Genomic DNA, 20,013 nt, shown 5'->3' on the forward strand with positions numbered 1-20,013 from the left:
CCAGATTGATTTTATTTTCCCACCAAAAACTTTTATTCCAATTGTGGGAACGTTTGAATTTGAAATGTGTCAGTTATTGAGTTTTGAGACTAAACCTAATTACTTTAGGAGATTAGGGTCGACACATTTGTTTAAGGAACACCACCCACTCTCATTGTGGTCAGATGTGTGAGTCAAATCTGATTGACTTAGAGGATCCCCAGTTATTCAGGTTATTATTATGTGCTTCTAAGTTTTTATTTGAGTTTTTCCAGACTCTAGAACCTGAACATTCGGATCTAACTTATGAGGAAATGCAACCCATGGAAATATTTTATCTAGACCCTGTTATAGAACCTTAACCTGAACCACAGCTAGATGTAGTTTTCTTAAACAAGAAATTAGACAAGGTTGTGCTTTATTTGTTAATTTTCTTGGGAAGTTGCAGATTCCTTTTACTTGTGATAACTCTATTTGGTTTTGGTGATCCACAGTTATTCCGGCTATTACTTTATGATTTTATAAGGTGACTGATCCTTTCTTGGTCTGGCTGAAGACGTTAAACTTAGCACTTCTTGGGAGGTAACCCAATTTCATGTAATACGGTAATATCTTTCCTTAACTCTTTTGCTTCAAATGGTAACAGTTTCTCCTTGTTCATATGCTTTTAGTTTTATCTTTAGAACATTGAGGACAATGTTAGATTTAAGTTTGGGGGTATGGGAGAAACTTTTCAATTGCAATAAATAAACTCCAGAGCCTAGAAATTTATTTCTATTAAGGATGGCACTAACCAATCTAAGTGGATGGAAGCATCTTGGTTATAGGAGTTGAGGAACCAATCTGATTAGATGGAAATAACTAAAGAGTCTATTCATAAAAGCACAGAGCTCATGTGTTAGAATTAAAAAAAAAAATGGTAGTTTCGCGATATCTCGTTGAATCCTTTTCACCTTCTGTTTTTATTTTCTTATAAGTGATTGGTTGAAATACAGTGATTGAGATACCAAAAAAAAAAAACTTGAGAACAGACCAGCTGGAATAAATTCAATAAAGTCGCACTAGTACAAAAAGTCGCATTGGTCACACTTAATTACCGTGTCCATAGGCTTTTGGTCATGGATTTTTTTCACTCCAAAAATGTGGCATCAGGTGCCAAGACAAAAAGGTATCCCTATGGCTACATAAACTTTGAGTGGCTATAAAATATGATTTACCATGGCCATAACTCTAAAATCGTGTCTATATGGTACTCAATATTTTTTTGTAGTTAAGCATTTTCACTATCACCATGGCCATAGGATCCTTATAGACACACAATTTAATTATATGTGGCTAAAGTTTACCTTAAAGTCACGTGAATTTTATTATAGCCGTGGCCTTTGTCATCAATCGGACATGCAAAATTCATTTTATCATGGCCAATTTGTGACCTATAGCTACACTGAACTTGGAACACCATGACGATAAACTTTATAAAAACACGCAAAACATTTTCAAAGTAGCTATTATTTACTTTTGGACACGGAAAATTGTTAATAAATTCCTTACGGACACACAATAGGCTTTCAACGTGGCTAATGTGTACCTTTAATCCACATAGGTTCGTTTCAACCATAGCCATTGCTATCATATAAATTGACAGAATACATATTAACGTGGCCAAATGACAACTTACAGTTACGGGTAACATTTACCGCCATGGCTTAAGAGCAACTGCAGTGGTGCGAGTATAACCAAAGATCAAAGACCAAAAAAAATGATCAAATTTGAGTTTACTCTGTACTGTGACGTTGTAGAAGATTAAATTTGGTCGAGCGTAAAATTAATCACCGCACGAAATCGGGCGTAAATTTGGTGTACGCTTGAATGGGCGTAAAATTGGTTTACGCCCGAAATTTGAATGGGGCGGATGGTTTGGTGTACGCCCCATTGAGTAAGTGAACGGGCGTATGGTTGGGTGTACGCCTGATGAGATTTCATTTTGAATGGGGCGGATGGTTGGGTGTACGCCCCATTGAGTAAGTGAACGGGAGGATGGTTAAAGTCACGCCTGATGATAAGCGTAAAGTTGGTATACGCCCAGCAACAAGCGTACTTTAAATTTACGCCCGACTATATTAGGATTTGGGATTTGGTCGCGACCAAATATGGTCTGGAATTTGATCTTTGGCTGGGATTTAATCTTTACTCTGTCCCACTGCGTTACGATCTCATCCCAAATTTTTGGTTATACTCTCCCACTGTGGATGCTCTAAGAATTGCATTCGTCCAAAAAAATATAAAAAAATGTACATTGTGCAAACGAAAATGACATTGAAACATATTATTTATATTTATTATTTGAATGATAAAGGGTAGTACATTAAGCTAAGAGGTGGTTATATGAACTGACCACTCCTTTAACATGAGCAAAATGCCAGGAGGACATCAACCAAGGTTAAGACCTATTAACAAACTTACAAGCATAGAAATGCAAAAGACTTGAATCAAATGTATAATCTACTATTATAAGAGTGGTAGTCCATTTAGCACTAGACTGAGAACCATTGACATACAATAGATTCAGTCCCCTTAGACTTGGATTAGCTCATATGATTGTTGCAAGAAGAGCTTCTAGCTTCAGCCTGTTAATTAAGCATCTTCTATTGTGCTTGGGATTGTTTTTGCACCCCAGCCCAGAAGTAACCTGCATTTGCAAGAAGAATTAAACGATGAGAATAAAAAAAACATAAAAAGCATAAAAAAAAACATAGAGGCATCAAGATACAACACATTCAGAACTATACAATTTTAAAATAAAACACTGCAAGGAGATGAATTACACAAAACTTAGAAAATATCTTGAGCATACTGGACAAAAGAATTGTGAACATATACAAGCCACAAAAACAGCAACCAATCAAAGTGAGGTATTCCGCAATTAAAATAACTTGAATCAACAGAATAGCTACTTCCATATATTAAAGTTGATCCTAGTACCTCAAAAGACGACAATGAGTTCAAAAACCAGAATTCATTGGTTTACAAAGAATAATAGCGCCCTTTTGAACAAGATACAACAATAACATCTTCCTCTGCCACATGGATTACTAGAGTAATTTAATCATAATCGATTGGTCCTAATGTATTACTTGTGGAAGCTCAATATCCATTAACAGAACCAAAATCCAAATCAGCAAAAAAAATTTTTTGTAAAACACATGAATTAAACAACAAATGTAAGAAATTAACTTACCAAAATCTCAGAATTTGTCTAGTAATGAAATTGAAAAAAAAATTAAGTGGAAATTCAATGAAGGTTTTTTTTCTTAAAAACGGAGAAAAACAAAATCTTTAAAAGAATTGATGCCAAAATTAAACTAGAGATTATAAAAAAAAATTAAGAAATACTAAACCTGTATCAACAGAACATATGAAAATTGACTTCGTGAAGGAAGAATAGGAACCCAATTTGAATATAGAAGTTAGGGTTTCATCACTTCTTCCTCTTTAGTTGGTGAAGTTAGGGCTTCTCTTCTTCTTATTTCTTATGAATCTACACAAAGGAAACAACAATAAGATGTAAATCGATTGATATTTGTAGGAGACGTGAAGAACGGTACGGAATAACTAACCCTAAAGGTCGCTTGTTTGTTTGATTTGCAGGAGATGAAAAACGTAAATCAGTACCTCCAGTTTCGCTTTGATTAGAGTTTCAGTGGATTTAGTTTTTTGCGATGCAAAGGTAAGAGTTTTTGGATTTGAACTTACAGAAATTAGAGGGTTTGGCTGTTAGGGTTTTTGCAAAGTTCGGCATCTTCGATATTCCTAGAGGCGGAGGAAAATCTAGATTAGGAGGGATATAGAGAGAGAGACGTGAAAAAGGTTTTCATAAGTTTTTAATTTTCCATGTATTTTTATGTATCAACTGTTTGATGATCGGCCTATAAACATCGGCCACGTTAGAATGATGATAACTTGGATTCCTCCTCAATAATCTGAACCCTCCGTCTTGGACGGTGTAGATTCTCTTTAGGATGTTCATACGAATTGCAGAAATTAAGGGACGGTGTAGATTCGCTTTAAGATGCTCATACGGATTGAGAAGCTTGTGTTTCTCTTTGTGCTAGTTCAAACTTGTGCATTCGATTTTATTATCAACTTTCCGTATGAAAAAAATCCAAAAATATATTAATACATTTAAGATATTATTATGACCTTAAATTATAAAAAAAATTCCAAACATATATGGGAATGAAGCAGAAAAAATAAGAAAGTGTATTTTCTTTGTGCTTTCTCTTTGTGCTTTTGTGCTTTTTCTTTATGTTTCGGTTTGAATTTCGACTAGTCACATAGGTCTTGAGGCAATTTTGACTAGTCATACAGGTCATGAACTTCAAATGTGGTATAACGACGTATAAAATTAAACCAAGAAGCTTCAGGTGGGTTCTGACTTCAAACTTAGAAGGATACATCATCCAAATCGATATATATGAAGCTCAGTGTCGATTCGAACTTCAAATATGGTATAACGACATACAAACTATGAACCAAGAAGCTCCAGGAGGGTTATGACTTTAAACTTAACATGATACATCATCGAAATTGAAAAATATGAAGCTCAGTGTCGATTCAAACTTCAAATATGGTATACCGGCATACAAACTATGAACCAAGAAACTCTGGGAGGGTTCTGACTTCAAACTTAGCATGATACCTCATCGAAATCAATAAATATGAAGCTCAGTGTCGGTTCGAACTTCGAATTCGGTATAACGGCACACAAACTATGAACCAAGAAGCTCCAGGAGGGTTCTGACTTCAAACTTAGCAGGATACATCATCGAAATCGGTAAATATGAAGCTCAGTGTCGGTTTGAACTTCAAATATGGTATACCGGCATACAAACTATGAACCAAGAAGCTCCAGAAGGGTTCTGACTTCAAACTTAGCAGGACACATCATCGAAATCGATAAATATGAAGCTCAATGTCGATTTGAACTTCAAATATGATATAACAACATACAAACTATGAACCAAAAAGCTCCGGGAGGGTTCTGACTTCAAACTTAACATGATGCATCATCGAAATTGACAAATATGAAGCTCAGTATCGATTCAAACTTCAAGTATGGTATACCGGCATACAAACTATGAACCAAGAAGCTCCGGGAGGGTTCTGACTTCAAACTTAACATGATGCATCATCGAAATTGACAAATATGAAGCTCAGCATCGATTCAAACTTCAAGTATGGTATACCGACATACAAACTATGAACCAAGAAGCTCCGGGAGGGTTCTGACTTCAAAATTAACATGATGCATCATCGAAATTGACAAATATGAAGCTCAGCATCGATTCAAACTTCAAGTATGGTATACCGGCATACAAACTATGAACCAAAAAGCTCTGGGAGGGTTCTGACTTCAAACTTAGCATGATACATCATCGAAATCAATAAATTTGAAGCTCAGTGTCGATTCGAACTTCAAATATGGCATACCAGCATACAAACTATGAACCAAGAAGCTCTGGGAGGGTTCTGACTTCAAACCTAGCATGATAAACTATGGACACAATCACTTGTAATATGTCCTTCTATACACCAGAGTTTGAGGTTTTTGTATTGCAGTGAACAAGCATAAACATTATCCCAAGAAAAGACTCAGTAACAACCATGGCTAGTACTTTAAAAGTTAAAATTCAATCTCATGTGTCTAATGGATCCGACGCTATGGTCACAATTTGTTTTTCGTATAGCCATATCATAATCCCCCCCCACACACACACGAAAAAAAGAAATGGTGTAACCATATGTCAATGTTTTGTCATGTTTGATAAAATGTGTCAATTCATCAGTACATGCGTTTCTAATAAACCATATATTATGGACTAAATAAATCCTTTTTCCGCCACGGATTAATAGGTATGTCTATAGCTATCCTACACTTTCAACACATACATAATTATTTAATGTGGCCATATACGCATCTATGGCTACATGTGATGGGATTAGACTGAAAACTATGACCAAACGATACCCTATGGATACAGTTGATGGGTTTAGGATTAAACCCATGACCAAATGGTGCACTATGGCTACATGGTAACACAAAACGTGGCTATAGTTATACTGATGACCAGTAGCCACACAAATAACCCGAAACGTGGCTGGGATGTAAACCAAAAAACGTGGCCTATGTGAAGGTTTGTACTAGTGTCGACCACTGGAGCCCTTGTATATGCCAGTTGTGTTGACCTAGAGTTAGGATTATCGACCACTGGTCCCCTTGTATATGTCAGTTGTGTTGACATTAGTCAGACCAGTATCTCAATCCATTAGGATAGGTTCATCCTAGTCAACATCAAAACCATCTCTACTTCTATCTTCTTAATCTTTCCATGTGATTGGTTGACTCCGGTTATGATGTCCAGAAACTATCTCAGTAGAGCTTGGTCACTTATATATGAATTTTAGTATGCTTGAGTGCAAACTCGCGTACAATAATTGGAATTTCGCATCAGGGTACTTCCTCCTGTAGTCAATGAGAGTATGCCAACCAAGGAGATTCTTTAGTGCCTTCCAAGGTTCTGCGTAGATAGCTAGGGTCTGGAGTAAAGGTTTTGTGGGTACACCTCTGGAAAACCCTCCCGAGACTATAACTCGGTCACTAAGGACACCTAGTGAATTTTATTTTCTAGAATAAATTTCATCGAGGACTAGCAAATAATAAGTTTGGGGGTATTTTGATAGACACATTTTTGTGTCTGTTTTGTTCTCGATGTCTATATTGTTATAACTCGATGTTTGTACTAATATTGTGTTTTTATGTATTTTTAGGTATTTTTGGAAAATACACATTTTTGGAAAATTCGGCTCGAAAAATCACTCGGAGCACCCCTCAGAGGAAATTTGCTAAGCGGACTCCAACTTTGGATAAAGCGCACCCACGGCTATGTGTAGCCCAAATTTTTCCTCAGCACCCACAGCTATGTGTAGCCAAAAATTGTCCTCAACACCCATCTGCTATTCGCACCCCAGAACTGGATAGGGGCACTTCATCTTCAACATTTCAAAACTATATTTTGGCGGGAAAAATTGGCTGCAGATTAGGGTTGGAGTTTTAGGCATGCAAGGAAGAGACTCAATCGCTGATTCTTTTGGGGTTGATTTCTTAAGCTAGAACAGGACGTGTATAGGTGTTATATTTGGTCAACTTGGGTTGTATTGTGTTAGATGGTTGATTCAAAGCGAAACAGGAAAAGGCGAGATTTTCTAATTTGGTTTTGAAGGTTCCCGGAGAGATTTAATCGCTCCAATGAGTTGTATTCACCCAGTTTTGACTAAACGGGGCTAGTAAGTGATAGACACATTTTTGTGTCCGATTTGTCTCGATTCTATATATTGTTAGGGATCATTTTTGAACTTATTATAGTGTTTTATTTATTTGTAGGTATTTTTGGATAATAAAAAATTTTGGAAAAAGTTGGCTCGAAAAGTTGTCGGAAAGCACCCGGAGGACATTTTCTATTCGGACTCTCACTTTGGATAAGGGGTAACCTAATTACTAAGGGGCATCCCATTTCCAGGCAGTTGCTAATCGCACCCCTACTCTAGATAAGGGGCAACCATCTTCAACATTCAAAAAAAAAGATTTTGGCGGGAAAAAACTGTAGTTAAAGAGCAGTTTTGGCAATCGTGATTTGAAGGAGTTTGAGGTCGATTAAACCTCTGATTTTCATAGGATAAACTCCTTATGGGTCTAGGAATCTGATATGGGTGTTTAAATCGATTAGATTGGGCAATCGACGGATTTTTCTCACAATAAGAAAATATGGAAAGTCACGTGTGTGACCTGTTTTAGGGAATTTTAGAGAGATTAAAACGCTGTAAACCTTCCAAAAGATTTGTATCTATTTAAGGAAGAGTTTAGAATAAAAAGGAAAGGTCAGAAACGCGTAGAAATCCTAAAACAAGAAATTGTCGCAACTTGGCCGTGAAGAGAAGGAAAGAGATTTTGGAAGATTTGGGAGAGATTTAATCGGTATTTTTGATATAAATAGATGTCTTGGGTCATATAGAAGAGGTGTCGAGAGTTTGGGAACCTAAGGAGAGACAGAGAAGAAGAAATCAGAGCTTTACCAAACTCTGTTTCTGCTGCTGCTACTGTTGAAGAAGAAGAACAGCTGAATAACATGACCCTCGATAGACAGTCGCAGAAAAGTGTCACTGTTTAACAACTGAAGAATATTAAGCTGTTCAGGGCAGTCTTATTTCAGCACAGTCTTAAATCAGCGACAAAGCAACAGTTTCCATTGTAACAGCTATTTTGCAACACCAATACACTGTTGCAAACAGTCTGTGTTATTAATTTTCACTGTTTTAATCATCTTTTGAGCAACAAACACATATTTTGAGATCATGATTAATATGAGGAGCTAAACCACATTGCTGAGGCGATAGAGGAAGTTATTTTTCCAACAAAAAAGTGGTATATTCTATTTTATCTTTTTATTTGCAATAATTATATGATTATTTGCCTTGAACTATTATTGAATATGATTTTTATTTGAGTGATTGTGATCTATTTTGATGGAGTATGCTTAGTTTTAATAGTTTTGATGCTTCATACTTGGTATTTACAATTATTACTTTTGAAAATCTACTTGTTGCAATATTTTAGAATCAAATTAAACAAGAAAATTGCATAAATATAAGTATTGGTTTAATCACTTTGAACTTGGAAAATAGTGGAATCTTAGCCTCAGTGTTTCTTTTAGTATTGATATCATCTTTGATTGAGTTTGCTATAATTTTTAGTGAGTTTTTATTTTAATATTAGATTTAAGTCTAATTAATATCCTTCACAAGTCTGAGAATCGAACCACTTTTACCACTATCTACAAATCACATCAATTTTTGGCGCCGCCGACGCGGACTTGTTTTTAGGGTTTTAGATTTATTTTTATTTTTTTTTTTTTATTTTTTTTTTTTTTTGTTTTTGGGTATTTATCTTGTGTCTACAGGTTCTGGATCATAAAGAAAATTGAGCCAAGGAGTTTGGTGATTTCATAAAGACTTGGAGCTAAAGATTAAAGCAAAAGAACAGAAAAGAAGACAATTTTATTTTAGACAATTTTAGTTTAGGGTTTGTTTATTTTATTTAAAAAAAAAACTGTATTAGGGTTTATTATTTTTGTAATTTTTCTTTATTTTTTTGGACTTTTGGACTTTGGGACATTATTTTTTTATTACCCTAAGGGTACTTTAAATATAAACTGTTTGCAGAGAAGGAGGACAATTACGATATTGTCTCTGCACCTTGGGTTCGTACACTAGACATCGGAGTCAGTGGCCCGAGTCGACTACAACCGATTCATCCCCCTCTGGAACGGGAGGTAAGATTCTAAACACTCGCGAATCCCCTGTCAGCGAGTTACTGGACTCCTTCGTATGCATATATGTTGAGGACTGAATACGGACATTTATTTTTCTAGTAAAGGGCAAGGCCTGGCCATACAAGATAAGGGTTCGGATTTCATCACCGTTCTCTTCTTGCCCGCTTTAGGAACACGTAACCTACGCGAACCTAAGCCTAAAATTTTGACTAGAACGAGACCGATAGGGTAACGAGCTTAACAGGAAAGTCATTCGAAAAATATTGGTTACTCTTTTAAGCATACTTCGAAGTTCTTGACGGTTTCTGTAAGTTGAATGCGTGACTGCGCCGCCTTGTAATACCAGTGAGGCCTTGGGTATCAAAGCTCCACCGAGCTTCCCTCGCCTCTATTCAACTTACGTTAACTCGGATTGATTCCAGAGGGGTTTGCTTAAATTGTAACGAATTCCCGTTCGAAGGATTAGAAGCTGGTCTAGAAACAATCTAAGTGGAGCCATCATGCTTTTTGTTTGCTAGAAATCAATAGGTTTGATTTGGTTGAGTCGGCCTTGATCTGTGTTTGCTTACCCTTCCAATTTAGAAAATTCTATTGTATGCCTGAACGTAAAAGAGACGCACTAGGTAGATTTGTTAAAGAGAAACCTAGTAGTTCGCGTCGTCGTCTTACCTTAATCTAGAAAGTCCGCTTTTGAAGAGTCTGTTTTTGAACGTTCTTTGACTGAGGAGAGAATCCTGTTGCTCCGATAGCGCCAGAAATGGCAACTTTGAAAGCTTTGTTGAATCCAACTAGGACTACCCGTCCTTCGTGTATTAAGTTAGCTGAAACGGAGGCACCCTATGAACTGAAACCTGGGACCTTACAGATGCTCCCAATCTTTTTAGGGAAAGAAAATGAAAACCCTTATTACCATGTTAGGGATTTTGAGGAAATTTGTAGTACTCTAAGAATTAGAGGCTTAGATGATGATGCTTTGAAACTTAGGTTATTCCCATTTTCCCTGAAAGATAAGGCCAAGTCGTGGCTGTATAGTTTGGACTCCGAGTCAATTGAGACATATGAACAACTTACATCTGCCTTTTTCAATAAGTTTTTCCCTAGGCACAAAACATCGTCTATTAGGACGCAAATATGCACATTTTCACAACAAGAGGGAGAATCTTTATATAGGTATTTGGAAAGGTTCAATGATTTATTATCCCAGTGTCCTCATCATGGTTTAGAAAAGGTTAGGCTAGTTCAGATCCTTTATGAGGGTTTAGATTATTCCACAACGACCATGGTTGAGTCTCTATGCACTGGTGGATTTGAAAACCAAACTGTTGATGCGGCGATGGAATTTTTTAATGAAATCGCCGAAAAAACCCAGCAATGGGAAAATAGTAGGGCACCCCAGAAAACAATTCTTTTAAGTAGAGGAAACGTTAATAGGGTAGAAGGAGGCTATGAATCAGATGCCAAAATTGCTGCTATAGCAAAAAGGTTAGAAGCCTTAGAAGTGGGCCAGACTAGTGGTAGAGTGGAGCCTTTTTGGGAAGGCCAGAATATTGAAGAGCAGGCCAATGCTCTTTATAATAACACTAGATTTGATAACCGTCAAAAGATTGACCCATATTCAGAAACCTATAATCCTGGTTGGAGAAACCATCCGAACCTTTCGTGGTCTAAGGGCCAAAGTCAAGGTCAGTTTAGTAATTCTAATGCTCCCCCAGGTTTTGGCTATACTAAGAATCCTTCAGGACTAGCTCAGTTTCAGAATCAGTCAGATAAGAAAATCCTAAGTTTAGAGGAATCTCTCGCCTTGTTAACTCAGCAAACTGCAAAATTCCAGTTATCCGTAGAACAGAGTCTACAAGCTAGTAACAGGATAGGACAAGAAAATAGTCAGGCTATTTCCGAGTTAAAAACCCAGGTTGGTCTGATAAGTGATTCTTTGAGAGAAAAAGGTAAGTTTCCTAGTCAAACACAACCCAACCCTAGAGGAGTTCATGAATTAGGTGCAAAACCATCGAATCAATTGAATGTTGTTAGAACCCTTAGAAGTGGTAGAGTTGTAGACAATAAGGTAACCATGCCCGATAGTGAACATACTGTAGTTCACCCCTCAGGATCTCACCTCTCAGGACCAGTAGCTGAAGAGACTGATAAAGTTTCTAATGATGTGAATTCGGTTCCTGAAAGGTCTGATTTTAGGCCTAGAGCCCCATTTCCTCAGCTATTAGTACCAACAAAGAAGGAATCGAACTTTAATGACATAGTGGAGGTTTTTAAGCAAGTTACCATAAACCTTCCCTTATTAGATGCAATTAGGCAAATTCCTGCTTATGCCAAGTTCCTTAAGGATATGTGTACGCGAAAGCGAAAACTTAGCGTCCATAAGAAAGCCTTTTTAGCTAGTCACGTAAGTTCAATCATTCAGAACACCACAACTCCAAAGTACAAAGACCCAGGTTCTCCTACCATTGCTTGCACAATAGGTAACTTCCGGGTAGAAAAAGCTTTACTTGACTTAGGAGCCAGTGTGAACTTACTGCCATTCCATGTATATACTTACTAGGACTTGGTGAAATGAAACCTACTCAGATGACACTGCAGTTAGCTGATAGGTCTGTTAAAATCCCTCGAGGTGTTATCGAGGATGTTCTTATTGAGGTCGACAAGTTTATTTATCCAGTGGATTTCGTGGTCCTAGATACCCAACCTGTCCCTGACCCAGAGAACCAGATACCTGTGATTTTAGGTCGCCCATTTTTAGCTACGTCTAATGCGATCATTAACTGTCGAAATGGTGTGATGAGTTTATCTTTTGGTAATATGACTATGGATGAACATTTTTAATGTCAGTAAGCAACCTCATGAGCTAGATGACACATGTGTTGAGGAGGTGAACATGATAGAAGCCTTAGTTCAGGAGTCATTACCAAACATCTTGTCTGAAGACCCATTAGAAAGTTGTCTATCCCATTTTGGTTTAGATTTTGACGACGATAGCACTATTGAACAGGTGAATGCTCTATTAGATTCTACCCCTGTGTTAGACACTGATAGATGGAAAGCTAGGTTCGAACCGTTACCAGTTTCTGAGACTACCCTAATTCCTTCTTTAGAAGAGCCCCCAAAGTTGGACCTTAAACCACTACCCGATACTCTAAAGTATGTGTTTTTAGGCCCATCTGAGACTTTACCTGTGATTGTAGCTTCCAATTTGGATAGTGATCAGGAAAGTAGGCTAGTAAATGTACTTCAAGACAATAAGGAAGCTTTAGGGTGGACTATAGCAGACATTAAGGGTATAAGTCCTACTGTGTGTATGCATCAGATTCATTTAGAGGAAGACTCCAAACCTTCTAGGGAGATGCAACGTCGACTGAACCCTAACATGAAAGAGGTAGTTCGAAAAGAGGTGCTTAAGTTGTTAGATGCGGGTATTATTTACCCAATTTCAGACAGTAAGTGGGTCAGCCCTGTTCAGGTTGTCCCCAAGAAATCAGGTATCACTGTAGTCCAGAATGATAATAATGAATTAATCCCAACCCGAGTGACCACGGGATGGCGTGTGTGTATTGACTATAGGAAATTGAACAAGGTCACAAGGAAGGATCACTTTCCCCTTCCTTTTATCGACCAAATGCTAGAGCGATTAGCTGGACATAGTCACTATTGCTTCTTAGATGGCTACTCCGGTTATAATCAGATCGTTATTGCCCCAGAAGACCAAGAGAAAACCACTTTTACCTGTCCCTTTGGTACCTTTGCGTATAGACGCATGCCTTTCGGGCTATGTAATGCCCCTGCAACTTTTCAGCGTTGTATGATGAGCATATTTTCTGATATGGTAGAACGGTTCTTAGAGGTCTTTATGGATGATTTTTCAGTGTTTGGTTCATCTTTCGATGAGTGCTTGCATCATTTGACATTAGTGTTGACTAGGTGTAAGGAAAAAAATTTAGTGCTTAATTGGGAAAAATGCCATTTCATGGTTAAATCAGGAATTGTATTAGGGCACATCGTCTCTTCAAAGGGTATAGAGGTAGACAAAGCCAAAGTTGACCTTATTAAGACTTTACAGGTCCCAAAAACCGTAAAAGATATTAGGTCATTCCTAGGGCATGCAGGTTTTTACCGTCGATTCATTAAGGATTTTAGCTTGATTTCTAGACCTCTTTGCAATTTGCTTGCAAAAGATGTTAAGTTTGTCTTTGATGATGCTTGTTTAGAGGCTTTTGAGAAGCTTAAAACTTTACTCACTACTGCCCCGATAGTCCAGGCACCTAACTGGAACCTACCCTTTGAGATTATGTGTGATTCTTCAGATTATGCTATAGGCGTCGTTTTAGGACAACGAGAAAACAAATTACTTCATGTGATTTATTATGCTAGCAAAACTCTGAATGATGCCCAAATGAACTACACAACTACCGAGAAGGAACTTTTAGCCATCGTGTTTGCCTTGGATAAGTTTAGGTCCTACCTATTAGGTTCTAAGATCATAATCTATACAGATCATGCTGCTTTGAAATACCTTTTATCTAAGAAGGATACCAAACCTAGATTGATTAGATGGATCCTATTGTTACAGGAATTTTCCCCAGACATTAGAGACAAAAAGGGTGCAGAAAATGTAGTAGCAGATCACTTGTCTAGGCTAGTTGTTAGTTCCCCTAGTGATTCCCTTCCTATAAGGGATAGCTTTCCTGATGAACAATTGTTCTCTGTTTCCCAATCACCTTGGTATGCAAATATAGTGAATTATCTTGTTACTGGTCGAACCCCTCAACATTGGGGTAAGCAAGATCGTTCTAGGTTTTTAGCCGAGGTTAAGCATTTCTTTTGGGACGATCCTTATCTGTTTAAGTATTGTCCGGACCAGATTATTAGGAGATGTGTATCTGAGAGTGACCAGTCTAGTATTATCTCCTTTTGTCATGAACATGCATGTGGGGGTCATTTTAGTGCTAAGAAGACTGCTGCTAAGATTTTGCAGTGTGGATTTTACTGGCCTTCGTTGTTTAAAGATTCCCATAGTCATTGTGTTTCTTGTGAGCGTTGCCAGAAGTTAGGAACCATTTCCCGTAGAAATATGATGCCTTTGAACCCTATTTTAGTGATTGAGGTCTTTGATGTGTGGGGCATTGATTTTATGGGTCCATTTCCTATTTCGTTTGGTTATCTTTACATACTTGTCGCTGTAGACTATGTGTCTAAGTGGGTTGAGGCGGTTCCGTGTAGAACGAATGACCACAGGGTCATAGTCCAGTTTTTGAAAGAGAATATACTTACACGTTTTGGTACGCCACGAGCTATAATTAGTGATGGAGGTTCACACTTTTGTAATAGACCATTTTATCTTTTAATGAAACAATACGGTATTACCCATAAAGTAGCAACCCCATATCACCCTCAGACTAGTGGTCAGGTAGAGGTTTCCAATAGGGAAATTAAACGTATTCTAGAGAAAACGGTTAATCCAAATAGGAAAGACTGGTCTTCGAGACTTACTGATGCCTTATGGGCTTACCGTACTGTGTTTAAGACACCCATTGGAATGTCACCTTATCGTTTAGTGTTTGGCAAGGCATGTCACCTGCCTGTTGAGTTAGAGCATCGAGCCTATTGGGCTATTAAGAACTTAAACTTTTCACTTGACAAGGCAAGAGCTCAAAGAAAGCTCCAGCTCAATGAATTGGACGAGATTCGTAGAGATGCATACGATAGTGCTAAGGAGTATAAGAACAAAATGGAACTTGTGCATGATAGGAATATTTTACGAAAGTAATTTTCTCCAGGTAAAAAATTTCTTCTGTATGACACTCGTTTACATCTATTCCCCGGAAAGTTGCGCTCTTGGTGGACAGGTCCTTTTGTGGTCCGCATTGTTTTTCCTCATGGAGCTGTTGAGATTGAGACACCAGATGGTAGTAGTTCTTCGAAGGTTAATGGTCAGCGATTGGATCCCTTTTTCGAGCCTTTTCCTACAGGTGATGTTGAGGAGGTCCCTCTGGAGGACCCTGTTTACCTTGATTGACCATCGAGGCGATTTTGTATGTTTTATAATATTTTTGTAGGTTTTTGGTTACACTTCACCCATGTACTATCTTTCTGACTTCTCTCTTTATTATTTCCTCTTGTTACTTATATTTTCGGTACTGTTCTTTGATTAGAAACATTGAGGACAATGTTAGATTTAAGTTTGGGGGTGGGGTAGAACTTTTTGTTACCTTTTCGTTGCAATAAATAAACTCCAGAGCCTAGAAATTTATCCCTATTAAGGATGGCACTAACCAATCTAAGTGGATGGAAGCATTTTGGTTGTAGGAGTTGAGGAACCAATCTGACTAGATGGAAACATCTAAAGAGTCTATTCATAAAAGCACAGAGCTCAGGTGTTAGAAATAACATGATAGTTTCACCATATCTCGTTGAGTCCTTTTCACTTCTGTTTTTATTTTGTTTTGTTTTTAAACTATGTTTATCTAGGTGATTAGGTGGGGCTCACGATTCAAGTTGTTACCAATGCTAGGTTGAATTAGAGTGATTGAGATGCAAAAAAAACAAACAAAAAAAAAACAGACCATCTGACCAACTGGAATAAATTCAATAAAGTCGACCACTGGAACCCTTGTATATGCCAGTTGTGTTGACCTAGAGTTTGGATTATCAATCACCGGTTCCCTTGTATATGCCAGTGTGTTGATATTAGTCAGACTAGTATCTCATTCCATTAGGATAGGTTCATTTTGGCGGAGGCCTTCAGACAGATATGAGAAACACCGTCCACCTAGTAAACATCAAAACCGTCTATGTTTTTCTATATCCATCTTCTTGATCTATCCATGTGATTAGTTTTGACTCCGGATATTGATGTCCATAGTGCGACTATCTGAGTAGAGCTCTGTCACTTCATATGAATTTTAGTATGCTTGAGTACAACCTCGTGTACAACAATTGGAATTTCGCATCAGGGTACTTCCTCCTGTAGTCAATAAGTATGCCAACCAAGGAGATTCTTTAGTGCCTTCCAAGGTTCTTTGTAGATAGCTAGGGTCTGGAGTAAAAAGGTTTTGTGGGTATACCTCTGGTAATCCCTCCGGAGACAACACTCCGCCACTAGGGACACCTAGGGGTTTAAAGGCTTATTGCATACGCTAAATTCAATCGACGATGCATGCGACAGTGAGTTAGGATTTTATTTCTATTTTATTTTTGCTCGAGGACTAGCAAATAATAGATTTGGGGGTATTTGATAGACACATTTTTGTGTCCGATTTGTCTCGATTCTATATATTGTTAGGGATCATTTTTGTACTTATTATGGTGTTTTATTTATTTGTAGGTATTTTTGGCTAATAAACATTTTTGGAAAAAAATTGGCTCGAAAAGTTATCGGAAAGCACCCGGAGGACATTTGTTATTCAGACTCTCACTTTGGATAAGGGGTAACCTAATTACTAAGAAGCATCCCATTTCCAGGCAGTTGCTAATCGCACCCCTACTTTGGATAAGGGGCAACCATCTTCAACATTAAAAAAAAAAAAATTGGCGGGAAAAAAGTGTAGTTAAAGAGCAGTTTTGGCAATCGTGATTTGGAGGAGTTTGAGGTCGATTAAACCTCTGATTTACATATGATAGACTCCTTATGGGTCTAAGAATCTGATATGGGTGTTTAAATCGATTAGATTGGGCTCAATCGACGGATTTTTCTCACAATAAGAAAATATGGAAAGTCACGTGTGTGACCTGTTTTAGGAAATTTTAAAGAGATTAAAACGCTGTAAACCTTCCCAAAGATTTGTATCTACCTAAGGAAGAGTTTAGGATAAAAAGGAAAGGTCAGAAACGCGTAGAAATCCTAAAACGAGAAATTGTCGCAACTTGGCCGTGAAGAGAAGGAAAGAGATTTTGGAAGATTTGGGAGAGATTTAATCGGTATTTTTGATATAAATAGATGTCTTGGGTCATATAGAAGAGGTGTCGAGAGTTTGGGAACCTAAGGAGAGCCAGAAAAGAAGAAATCAGATCTTTACCAAACTCTGTTTCTGCTACTGCTGCTGTTGAAGAAGAAGAACAGCTGAAGAACATCGAGCCTCGGTAGACAGTCGCAGAAAAGTGTCACTGTTTAACAGCTGAAGAACATTAAGCTGTTCAGGGCAGTCTTATCTCAGGGAAGTCTTAAATCAGCGACAAAGCAACAGTTTTTCTGTAACAGTTCCATTGTAACAGCTGTTTTGCAACACCAATACACTGTTGCAAACAGTCTGTGTTATTAATTTTCACTCTTTTAATCATCTTTTGAGCAACAAACACATATTTTGAGATCATGATTAATATGAGGAGCTAAACCACATTGCTGAGGCGATAGAGGAAGCTATTTTTCCAACAAAAAAGTGGTATATTCTATTTTATCTTTTTATTTGCAATAATTATATGATTATTTTCCTTGAACTATTATTGAATATGATTTTTATTTGAGTGATTGTGATCTATTTTGATGGAGTATGCTTAGTTTTAATACTTTTGATGCTTCATACTTGGTATTTACAATTATTACTTTTGAAAATCTACTTGTTGCAATATTTTAGAATCAAATTAAACAAGAAAATTGCATAAATATAAGTATTGGTTTAATCACTTTGAACTTGGAAAATAGTGGAATCTTAGCCTCAGGGTTTCTTTTAGTATTGATATCATCTTTGATTGAGTTTGCTATAATTTTTAGTGAGTTTTCTATTTTAATATTAGGATTTAAGTCTAATTAATATCCTTCACAAGTCTGAGAATCGAACCACTTTTATCACTATCTACAAATCACATCAGTAAGTCAATTGGATTCGATAAACTTGGGCTGTATACGTGGATGCTAGAAAACAGAGGCTGGAAGATAAAGATACTCGGACTTCTCTGATATGTTGTTTTGGGAAGTTTGCACGAGTCTACAACATGTTACACTAATTATGGAATGTATAGGATCCTGTTAAGAGGGTGCTGGAAGAAAATCAACGCGTGAGAAGACAAGAATGGAAAGAAAATATTCCCGAGTTTATGGCCTGCATGAGAATATTTTGGGGATTTTTTTGTGTTAATAGGAAGGATTCTCGCTGCTGTGAAGGTATATATAGTTTGCTGGGGACTCAGAGAAGGATACGCAGTGATAGGGGAGCCAACAGAGGGTTTAGGATCGAGAGAAATCAAGTTGCAGAGAAGAACCAGTTCTGCTGGTGAAGAAGGGGACGAAGAACATAGTGCTGCCGAGAACTGTCATTTATCAACAGTGTCCGCGACAGTTTTTTGTAACACTTGTTCTGAGCTTCGCAACAGATTTTTGAGTTAAGCTTACATTGTAACAGTTCTTCTGTAACGCCTATAAAGCGTTTTCGAAATTCTGGATTTAATTATTTTCTCTCTTTTCTACCTTTGTACACACTTTTTGAGCAATAAAAAATTCCTTTGAGTGTGTTTTTATCATGCGGAGCTAGACCTATCACTGGGACGATGGAGGAGGCTGTGTTTCGTTCGTGTGGTAATTAAAATAATTTTTTTATAACTATTTGCATAGAATTTAATTGTTTTATGATTTCTATTAATTATTTGTTATTTTGTTTGATGTCGCATGCTTGGTTTTAATTACTTTTGATGCATCATGCTCACAACTTACGAATTTATGAAATCTACTTTGGCAAAGAATAGAGTTATTGTTTTTTTTTTTGAGCTATAGATGTCTAGTATTAATTTATGAACCCCATGAACATGAAAAGCAGTGGAATCCCGATTCCCGGTCATCTCTTCATCTTGTCACCATTTTTGTATATATTTTCCTTATTTTCTTTATTAAGTCTTAAAACAAATTCTCAACAAGTCTGAATGATCGACAACCTTATTTAGCACTATCTAAAATTCGATCATTTGACTCATCTTTTGTTGTTTTTCGCAGGAACACCGACAAAGCACTAATTTAACTCTGAAAACCCTAGAGTCGTTATTCATGAACAACCTGTTAATAAATAAGGAATCGGAGACACTCCACAACAACAAGTGGTTGAGGTTGGTGCTGAAAAAGAGGCGGAAGTTGCGTTACGTGAAGTCTCGTTTAAAAATAAGATTTCGTTTACACCAAGAGGGTCACTTAGGTAGAGAAAGTTGCATTATATTCTTTAAATAAGTTCTCGGTTCAAGGGTTTGTGAAGCTAGAGGGAGGGAGGGAGGGAGAGAATTGTATACTTTTTTTACACTTGGAAGAGGGAAGGATTATTATTGGTGAATCCATTTTTTTTTTAACATTAAAAGTTTTTTTTTCTGTAGTTAAAACCAAATAAGTAATTATTTTTTACAGTGATGGTAAAATATTTCTTTTGAGATTACAAATAGAGGAGTTAGGGTTTTCACAGCCCCCTCCTCCTTTCTTTTTTATCTCTTCTCAACATAAAAAAAAAAAAACATCATTCAAACTGTGACTGAGTGATAATGGGAGGCTCTATTGGTTACTTCTATTTATCACACAAAGGGAAGGTTTTTACAAAAGGAAGACAAGGAGGAGGAGCTTATGGTCCGATCAAAAAATATATACGAGGTAAACAATTAAAAACCCGATCCGGTTTTAACTCCGGTTCTTTCTGCAGAATTCTTCATTTTGTTTTTCTCTTTCTTCTTTCTT

The 20,013-nt window shown here is 37.2% G+C and overlaps 1 pseudogene; it reads right to left on the reverse strand.

Annotated features, from left to right (window-relative positions):
- Positions 1–10,486: 10,486 nt before the first annotated feature.
- Positions 10,487–10,586, reverse strand: LOC113354671 (annotated as a pseudogene).
- Positions 10,587–20,013: the final 9,427 nt, after the last annotated feature.

This window comes from Papaver somniferum, chromosome 2 (assembly GCF_003573695.1).
Source record: "Papaver somniferum cultivar HN1 chromosome 2, ASM357369v1, whole genome shotgun sequence".
NCBI lineage: Eukaryota > Viridiplantae > Streptophyta > Magnoliopsida > Ranunculales > Papaveraceae > Papaver > Papaver somniferum.